The following is a 9,647-nucleotide window of genomic DNA, read 5'->3' on the forward strand; positions in this document are numbered from 1 at the left end:
GAGAGGATGGGGGGCAGGGAACAGGACACGGGGCTATTCCCTCATTTCTAGTTCAGACAGTTAGTGCTGCATGGGTTACACATGGGACAGCTCTTTGGAGATTATATTTGTAACCCCAAGGGCTGGAAACTAGCTGCTTTATTATTAATGCCAGTTGCAATTCTAGAGAAGGGGACGGTGCTGTGTGCTGAGACATCCGGGGGACCGGCCCAGCTGCGATTCTGTCAAAACTCAGGTTGATTGGAAAGTGGTAGAGAAGCCATTGTGTTACAATATATTGGATGTATTTCAGAGACACCAAACCCAGCTGGGGGAATGAACAAAACAAGAACAAACAATCATCAAGGATCATAAATTCAACAGAATGTATTTTGGACGGGAAACATAAGTACCTTGTCCCTCCCCAGGGTCTTGGTTTACTGTATTAACTCAGGAAAGGGACTCAGGGGTGGGGTATGGCTCTGTTTATACAGGGATCCTGAGACCTGGCCCCCTCTGGGGTGGGGCAAGGGCACTGTGTATACCAGGATCCCTTGCCTGGAGCTGAGATGCGGCTACCTCTGGGGTGGGGCAGGGGGGCTGTTTATACCAGGATCCCTCACCTGGTGCAGAGATGCAGCTGCCTCTGGGCTAGGGCACATCAGCTGGGTAGTATCTATAGCATCATTTCACAAGATTTTAAGGTGAGACATGAAGGGAAATCAAATCTCTATTTGAAACTAATAAGCAGGTGAACAGACAGACTAGAATTACCTGGAGCTGGGACACAACGTGGTTGCTGGGGCAAACAGCCTGCCGCGGGCACCTCCACGCACTCTTGATTGACTGTGAGTTATCAGCATTAAGTGGTATCAATAGGAGTGGGGGTAGGGGAGCCCAGGACCGGGACTGCCAAGGGTGACAGATTGGGATTGAGGGGCAGGGGGCTGGGGGGAATGAGAGAAAAGTTGCTGTTTCCTGTTGTCCCCAGCAGGTGGCAGAGTTTATCCACGATTTGCATTGCTGCTGGCATGGAGCAGGGCTTGGGGAGATGGTGGCTAACTTACTGCAGCATGGGGGCCCTGTTTGGGGCTCTGCCAGGGCCGTCCCAGCCCACATCCCATGCTGGCCAACAGCCCCCACCTGCCCAGCCAAAGGAGCAGCCATTGCCCTTTGTTTGAGCCAGCCACAGGGTTATGCTGCCTTGAGCTAAACAGCAAGAAAAGGGGTGTGTGACTGGGGGGCGGGTTTGTGGATGGGGTGCAGTGGAGGGAACAGGTGTGGAGTGGGGGTATGTGGATAGGGCTGCAGGTTGGGGTGTGCAGTGTGGTGAGTATGGGGATGGGGTGCAGTGTGTGTATGAGGGATGTGGTATGGGGGTATGTGGCTGTGCAGTGGGGCGCAAGGTGTGGATAGGTGTGCAGAAGGTGTGGATAGGTGTGCAGTGAGGGGTGCAGGTGTGGTGGAGCAATGTGGGGGGTCTGGATGGGGTTCTGGGGTGTATGGATGGGCTGCAGTGGAGGGTGAAATGGGTGGCGTGGGATGAGGATGGGGTGCCAGTGTGAGGTGGAGCAGTGTGGCGGGTTCTGGGATGTGTGTGGATGGGGTGCAATGGGTGGCGTGGGATGTGGATGGGGTGCAGTGGGGGCATGCAGGTGTGAGGTGGAGCAGTGTGGCAGGTTCTGGCGTGTGTGTGGATGGTGTGCAGTGGGGGGGTGCAGATGTGAGGTGGAGCAGTGTGGAAGATCTGGATGGGGTTCTGGGTGTGTATGGATGAGGTGCAATGGGTGGCGTGGGATGTGGATGGGGTGCAGGTGTGAGGTGAGGTTCTGGGGTGTGTGTGGATGGGGTGCAGTGGAGGGTGCAATGGGTAGCGTGGGATGTGGATGAGGTGCAGTGTGGGGGGGTGCAGGTGTGAGGTGGAGCAGTGTGGCGGGTTCTGGGGTGTGTGTGGTTGGGGTGCAGTGGGGGGCAGCAGGTGTGAGGTGGAGCAATGTGGCAGGTTCTGGGGTGCGTGTGGATGGGGTGCAATGAGTGGCGTGGGATGTGGATTGGGTGCAGTGGGGGGCTGCAGGTGTGAGGTGGAGCAGTGTGGAGGGCCTGGATGGCGTTCTGTGGGGGGTGTGGATAGAGTGCAGGGGGGTGCAGTTTGTATGTGGGGGTGTGGCTGGGGTTTTCTGGCCAGTCTCATCCCTTCCCATTCATTTTCTGGCTATGGGTGGCACCCCTGGCCCAGCCAGCCACCTCAGCTCCCAGCCCAGCCCTTGGCAGAGCGAGGCCCCATCTCTCCATTCCTCTGCAGCCAACACTCCCCGCCTGGTCTGATCCTGGGTCTGGACGGCTCTGGCCCCTCAGTGCTGGGGAGGGGCAGCTCGACACCCCAGGAATGGGGTCCTCTGGGGTAGCCTTGGGGCTGATGCCAAGGAGCCTCCCCACCCCACGCACCCCCCGTCCCCTCCCTGAGGAGCTCAGCTCTGCTAGCCCTGGCCCCTCTGCCTGGGCCGAGTTAGTGCCCAAGGGGATGGAGTTTGTGTGACACCTGGCTGGGAATGGGGCTGAGACCTGGCAAACTTGTTCCATGTGGGTCAGCATGGCTGGATCAGAGCAAGCTCTCCCCCCCGCCTCCGAGGGGAAAGGGCCCGTGTCCCAATCCCCCTGTCCTGGGGCTGGATCGGCAGGACAGAGGGAGGAGTTGGGGGTCAGGGAGTGAGGGGAAATATTTAGTTGGGGGATGGGGAGGGACTGAGAGATATGGGGAGAAATTTTCCCTGGGGGGTGACTGCTCCCTGCTCGTTCCCCACCAAAGCACCCCACTCCCAGGGACTGATGGTTCCTCGCTTGTTGGTGCTGCTGCTGCCGTAGCAACGTAAGAGAGTCTCTAGGAGACGGGTTTCTGTTGCTAGGGCTGCGTGGGCGAGGGATGGAGGGGAGGCTGCCGCAGAATGGTGGGGTGGGAGGTCAGTCCCACATGGGGGGCTGTGCCCATTTACACACACCTCGCCTCCACCCCACTCAGAAACCTGGACCCCCCCATGCCCACGGAACCCCCCGAAGACACGCATTGCCCCCATGAACACGCAGCCCCATGAGACATGCAATGCCCCATTCACACGCAGTCCCCCCAGAAACATGCATCTCTGCCATGCACACACATCACTCCCATGCACACAACCCACCGAGACATAGATCACCCCCAAGCACACACACCTCCCCCCAAATACACAGATTCACCCCCCCCACCCCCCACACACATGGACCTCCCATCCACTTGCATCTCCCCAAGTTGAAGTGGGCACTGCCCTGCACATGAATGCCCGTACACACCCAGACCTACAAGGACAGATCTAGAGCTGTTACTCATGCCTCCCCCCCTTCCCATTTTGCTGGGCATGACCCTGGTGCTTAGGTCCTGGCATGGCTGGGGCATGGTCTCTGCCCCCCATCTACCCCTACCCTCTGTGCTGCCAAGCCAAATCTCACCCCCAGCACCTGCTCTGAGGAACTGGCCCCAACTGCATCCCAGAATGGAAACCTGTGGGGGTGTGCTGTAGAGGTCTGGAGGGCAGTGGGGTGTTGGGAGGGGTTTGTGTGAGGGAGGAGGTCTGGCGGGTGGGGTGTAGAGGTCTGTGGGGGGCAGTGGGGTGGAGAGAGGGGGTCTGGTGGGTGGGGTGTAGAGGTCTGTGGGGACAGTGGCGTGGAGGGAGGGGTTTGTGTGAGGGAGGGGTCTGTTGAGGTGGGGTGTAGAGGTCTGGGGGCAGTGGGGTGTTGGGGGGGGTTGTGTGAGGTAGGGCGGTCTGGAGGTGGGTTGGAGAGGTCTGGGGGGCAGTGGGGTGTTGGGAGGGGTTGGTGGGGTGGGGTGTAGAGGTCTGGGGGGCAGTGGGGTGGCAGGAGAGGGTCTGTGGGGTGTGGTGTAGAGGTATGTGGGGAGCAGTGGTGTGGAGGGAGGGGTTTGTGTGAGGGAGTGGGTCTCTGGGTGAGGGGTCAATGGGAGTAGGATGGAGGGGTCTGTGGGGGTGGGGTTGTAGAGGTCTGGGGGTGGAGGGGGAGGAGTCTGGGGGGCAGGAGAGGGGGAGGGGGGCCACTGTCACACCTTGCTCTGTTGTTGCAGTGAACAATCCCCCTGTACGCTGTTGCCATGGTGATGTGATGCAGGTGGGGAGCAGTGACGTCACAGCTGCATCTCTGCCTTTTTCCTATTTTGGCAGCAAAAAGCGGATTCTTCCCCCCCCCCCCCCGCCCCCGCATCCCTGAGCCATGGCCGCAGGCTGGAAAGGGACTGAGAGCAGGGGGGCGGGGGGGATGAGCCAACCCTCCAGCTCACACTCCTCCGTCCATCCCTCCCAAAAATACCTCCCTCCCCCTCTCTGTTGCTATAGCGTAGTTCTGCTTCTCTCTTGGTCACCCTGGATCTAAAGCAAGGAGCAGCCGTGGGGATGCTGAGCTCTGACGTAACTCATTGCTGGTGCTCTCCTCTTGCAGTCAGGGCTGACCCTAGTGCCCCAGTCCTGCCCTAGGGGGTGCTGTGTGCAAGGAGTGGGATGGGGAGCTCACAGTCAGGGCTGGCCACAATACCCTGCAATGCTCCTTCTTTTTATGAACCATGGTAGAGCATTTCTATGCATCAGTCGGCCATATGCTTTGTCACACTCCAGAAGCAGCTGCAAGGATCCCTGTGTGAACAGCCCTGCATCCCACCTCAGCAGTGGTCACATCTCAGCTCCGAGTGAGGGATCCCTGTATAAACAGCCTCTGGACTCCACCCCAGAGGTGGCTGCATCTCAGTGCTGAATGAGGGGTCTTCAAGTCCATGTATAAGCATAGTGCTCTGGGATTGGCAGGTACTGTTCTATAATAGCTTGGAGCTGTGTGGCTCTCCTCATTGCTGTATCGGAGTGTTTGTCAGACGCATTTAGATGTCTGTAGGTTGCATTCTGGCTTGATTATGTCTATAAAAGCGCAGGTTGGGTCCAGCACGATGTCCTCGCCCCAGGACTCGCAGGAAATTGGGCGTGAGGGTTTTAAAATAGATTCATTTCGGCCTCTGCTATTTTGCCTTTTATTTACTCCTTGTGTTTTCAAAAATAGCTCCATGAACTGCTGGCTTTTTAATCAGAATTCCTCCCAATTTGGGTCTCAAAGCACCTGACCAGCATATGAATATGAGTCAATTCCTCCAGCACTGACATGCAGCTGCCTCTGGAGTGTGACAGCTGTTTATACAGAGACTCCTCACTCCGGTGCTCAGATTCAGTGCCCTCTGGGGTGGGACACGGGCTGTTTCTACAGGTACGCTTCACCCAGTGCTAAGATGCAGCCCCCTCTGGGGTGGGGTATGGCGGCTGTTTCTACAGGGATGCCTCAACCAGTCCTAAGATATAACCCTCGCTGGGGTGGGGTGTGGGCTGTTTATATGGGAATCCCTTGCCCAGCACGGAGATGCTGCCACCTCTGGGGTGGCAGATGTTTAATAGTTCACAGCAGTGGCGAAGGAGTTTGACAGGGAAGGCTGCCTGCAGGAGGGCAGCCCTAGAACAATATGACATTGGAGGCACTATTCACTTCCTCTTCCCCAGTCTCCTGGGTCAACCACGTGAGACCGCCTTGTCCAGTATTGCCCTCCTCTCTCAAGCAGTCTCTAACGGTGCATCATTCCTGGGAAGGTGTAAAGTCTATATTGTGTTCCCAGTTCTGGGAAGGAAGTGGGGTCTAGTGGGGGCTGGGAGCCAGGATGCCTGGGTTCTGTTCCAAGACGGAAGAGAGTGGGGCTGGTGGGTTAGAGCAGGGGGTTGGGGGCCAGATTGGGCTTGGTGGGAATGAAGAACCAGCCCATTCAAATCCTGAAACCCCATTCTGCATTTGTATTGATGGATAGATGTTGGGGGTGGCTGGGTCTGAACTTCCCACGCTGGGGGGGGGCTGCTAGCCAATCCCACTGGCTCTGGCCCCCCCGGCCCCCATCTCCTTTCGCACATTGGGTCTATAAAAAGCCTCCTGCCCCTCTGTATTGCGAAGCCTCTTGTGCTGGGAGGTGAAGCTGTGGGCGGGTCTCCATGGCAACTGCTGAGATATTTTCGATGAAGAAGGGACCTTGGTAGATATTTTTCTCGCTCTCCCCTCCCGCGCCAGCGGGGGACGCAGGGAGACATGAATGTTCAGAGCTATATAAAACCTGGGAGTGGGGCTAAAAATAGGAGCAAAGAGCCTTTTTTGGTGGGGTAAAGACGCCGATGGCAATTGGGGGGGTGGGGCGGCACAGTCCTTCAGCCCTTCTGGGAGCCACAGAGCAACACAGCCAGACTAAGGCAGGGGTGTGTGATCCCCACTCTGCAGGGGGGGATAGAACCCAGGAGTGCTGGCTTCCAGGACCCCCAGTCTAAACCACTAGCCCCCTGCGCCAGAACTGGAAGCAGAACCCACTGAAAACACTAATAGAAAACACACAGTCAGGGTGCTCTAGGAAGGACAGGCCCCAGAGCTCATTCCTAACCCCCCGAGCCAGCCAGTCCCCTTGCCTTGAAGCCAGACTGGTGCCAAGGTCCACTAAAGGTGAAAGGCCCCATGTCCCATTCCCTGCCCCCGTGAGCCAGCCAGTCCCCTCCCTGGGGCCCGATTGGAGCCGGTGCCCCCTAGAAGGGAGCAACCCTATACCCCAGTCTCTATCCCTCTGAGCTAGCCAGCCCCCCGTATCATGCAGGGGTTCTGAGTAAGGTGGGGGATTGGCAGGCTGGACAGGGGAGTAGAAATTGCTCATTTTGTGTTTTCAAAAGCAACAGGTGGAAAGTGGCAGGGGGCAATTTTATTTAAGCAGGTTAACACAATGGCTCCTTTCCATACATTCCCTGACCCTGCCACTGTCCCCTTCCACATGCTCCCTTCATAGCCTCCACTCACTGCCATTGTGTCCATGCCCTTGCTCAACTAACATGCGCTCCCACCAATCTGTCCTCTGCCTGGGTTCTGACGTGGATGGGACACTTGCAAGCTGCATTTAGAAACAGTTACCTGGAAAATCGTCCTCAGTGCTGGAGCATCATCAGGACATTCACCAGCACCTGATAAAAGGAATCCGGAAATGACGGCAGCTCCCAGGTAGAGCTAGCCAAGGCCTAGGCATGGGCCCTTTCCCCTCTAGGTGCCAGCCCAGATACGGCCTGGGACTGGCTGGCTCAGGGGGAAGGCAATGGGATATGGGGCCTTTCCCCACTAGGGGGCACCAGCTCTCATCCAGTCCCCAGGCAGAGGGATCTGGCTGGCTCGGGGTGTGTGTGTGTGGGGGGGGGGGGGGGGGATGGATGTAATACAGGGCCTGTCATTTCTAGGGTGCTACAAGTGTGTGTGGGTGTGGGCATAGCATCCTGCCCGTGCCTGTGTGGTGGCATGTAATGGCCAGCATATGGGTATGTGTCTGTGCGATGACTCACATGCCAGTGACTCTCAGCATGTGTTCTATGTCAGTGCATGACAGCTTGTGTGTCAGTGTGTGTTACTACATGTTGGTGCATCAGTTCCGAGTGGGGCGTGTTGGTGTATGTCACTGTTTGTCACTCCATGTCAGTGCACGAGGTCCATGCCTGACCATGTTGAGCTCCCCTCGGCGTGAGCTCCGGTGTCTGACTGGGATAGAAGGCAATGTCCCCATGTCCTGTCGCCAGCTGGCTGGCACTGCCTATCCCCTCCCCCGGCCTGGCTCTGGCAGGGACTGGCTGAGTCGCTGAGCCACTCACTAAATCACACAGACTCCAGAGCTATTTTTAGCCTCCAGGTTTCTCTTTTTAGTTGCTTGATTCAGATCCTGAATGAAACACCAGGTGGGGGGGGAGGGTGAAAGGGCCCAGCAGGCTCCCAGAACAGATGGGCTTGGGATCAGCAACCCCACCCCTGGTCCCCTCTCTCCACCAGGGGGTGACTCAGCAGTGATGCACTCTGAGTCATTTGGCTCCCAGATTCCAGCCACAGCTGAGGAGCAGAGCTAGCCAACCCCCCCCCCCCCCCGACCTGCCCACAGGGCCGTGCCAACCCCCACCCCTCACACACACTGGGGCTGAGCTACTAGACATGGGTACAGAGAGAAGATAGGCTGTGGTTTTCAGCTCATTGGGAGCAGGGAGCCCTTTCCAGGTAAAAGCAATAGCACTGCACCCCGTCCAGTGGGAGGCAGCAGGCAGGGAAGGGCTGGGGGTCGGGGGAGAGAGCCTGCAAACACAGCAGCTCATGTGGGTGGGGGGCTCCCAGCAGGGTTAGGTGGGATCCTGTGTTTGGACTTAGAGGGCACAGGGTTAAAAGGGGCCCTGGTGGGGGTGGGGCTCTTCCTCTCGGGGTAAAATGGCTCCTGGAAAGGAATCCTGGCCCTGGGACTCCATGGACGACGGTGAGTGGAGCCTGCCCTTTCCATAGCAAAAAGAAAAGAGAGGGAACGAGGTATGTGGCCTTCCCCTCTAGGCAGTGCTGGCTGCAGACTGGGGGGACTGGCTGGGCATAAGGTTCCGGGAATGAGACATAGGGCCTTTCCCTTCTAGGGGCACCAGCTCTGATCCAGTTCCCAGGCAGGGTGGAGTGGCTGGCTGAGGGGAGGTGGGCTGTGGAAGATGAGTAGAGAGGCTGAACAGGCCACAGAGCCCAAATTCTGGGCAGGTGGTCGTGGGGTCTTGCTTTGGTACTGCCCCTGGTTGGAGACCTTTCCCGGGATGCCGAATGCTGCTCTGGTGTCAGCAGGGCTTTAAGGTCCCCTTGGGCCAGCCCCCATCCAATAGGCCCAACCCTGCTGGTGCAAAGTGATGACCCCAAGGGAACCATATCACTCCCCCAGCTCAAGATCTGGTCCTGCAGCTTGACCCAGAGACATGGGGCCATATCAGCACCACAGCTGGCCCTGGGGTGAGTGCCCTGGGGCTGCCCCACAGCACATCATCATCCGGAGCTCCCAGACAGTGCTTCTGAGCCACTCACCCTCTGGAGGGACTGGGCTGGGACCGGCTGGCACATGCGACTCCTCCCCTTGTCTGCATCCTGCATAGTAAGAAGAGAAGAGGTTAACCTCTAGTGCCCTGTGCTTCAATTCCAGTGCAGTAACTGTAGGGGTGATGTCTGGTATATAGAGCAGGGAGCTGGGGGGGTCAGGACTCCTGGGTTCTATCCATGGGTCATTCCATTTACCAAGGCACTGGGTGAAAAGAGCTGTTTACTTGCCACACATCCTTGTTGTGCCTTCTCCTAAAGTCAGAGACTCCCAGAAATAGATTTTCTCAGCCTAGGATGGAAGCAGCCATGCAGCATTGGCGGGGCGCGGGCTGCCTCTCCCGGTGCTCAGCTCTTTCCTTTTATAGGAGTTAAGGCTTCGGGTCCACCCCCACAATCCAAAGACTCTTTTCTAATTCATGATGCGCCCACTCAGCTCTGAGCTGAGCTGGGTTACGCTGCGAGGGCACAGCCCTAGATAACAGGCTGACGTCGGTGCTGCAAGCCAAAAACAGAAAAAAGCTCCCATTGTGTCTATTTATAGCATCGCATTCCTAAAGGATAGAAAGCTGGTGGCTGTCTTCCCACAACTCAGATCAATGGCGTCCTATAATACACCCAAGGAAGCTGACTCCCAGCCCCCCGACCACTAGATCCCACACTGCTCACAGACATAGATGCTGGAACTAGGGGAGCTGCCTCACCCCTTGGCT

At 57.5% G+C, this 9,647-nt stretch overlaps 1 long non-coding RNA gene across 1 annotated transcript; it reads right to left on the bottom strand.

The window, feature by feature from the left end:
- Positions 1–5: 5 nt before the first annotated feature.
- LOC122173655 (uncharacterized) lies at positions 6–9,372 on the bottom strand. The gene is made up of 4 exons (XR_010589067.1): positions 9,166–9,372; positions 8,926–8,985; positions 6,982–7,031; positions 6–307 (listed from the first exon to the last, which is right to left on the bottom strand). It is a non-coding gene; the product is annotated as an uncharacterized LOC122173655 (long non-coding RNA).
- Between the last annotated feature and the right edge of the window lie 275 nt (positions 9,373–9,647).

The sequence above is a fragment of the Chrysemys picta genome, chromosome 7, assembly GCF_011386835.1.
Source record: "Chrysemys picta bellii isolate R12L10 chromosome 7, ASM1138683v2, whole genome shotgun sequence".
In the NCBI taxonomy this organism is placed as follows: domain Eukaryota; kingdom Metazoa; phylum Chordata; order Testudines; family Emydidae; genus Chrysemys; species Chrysemys picta.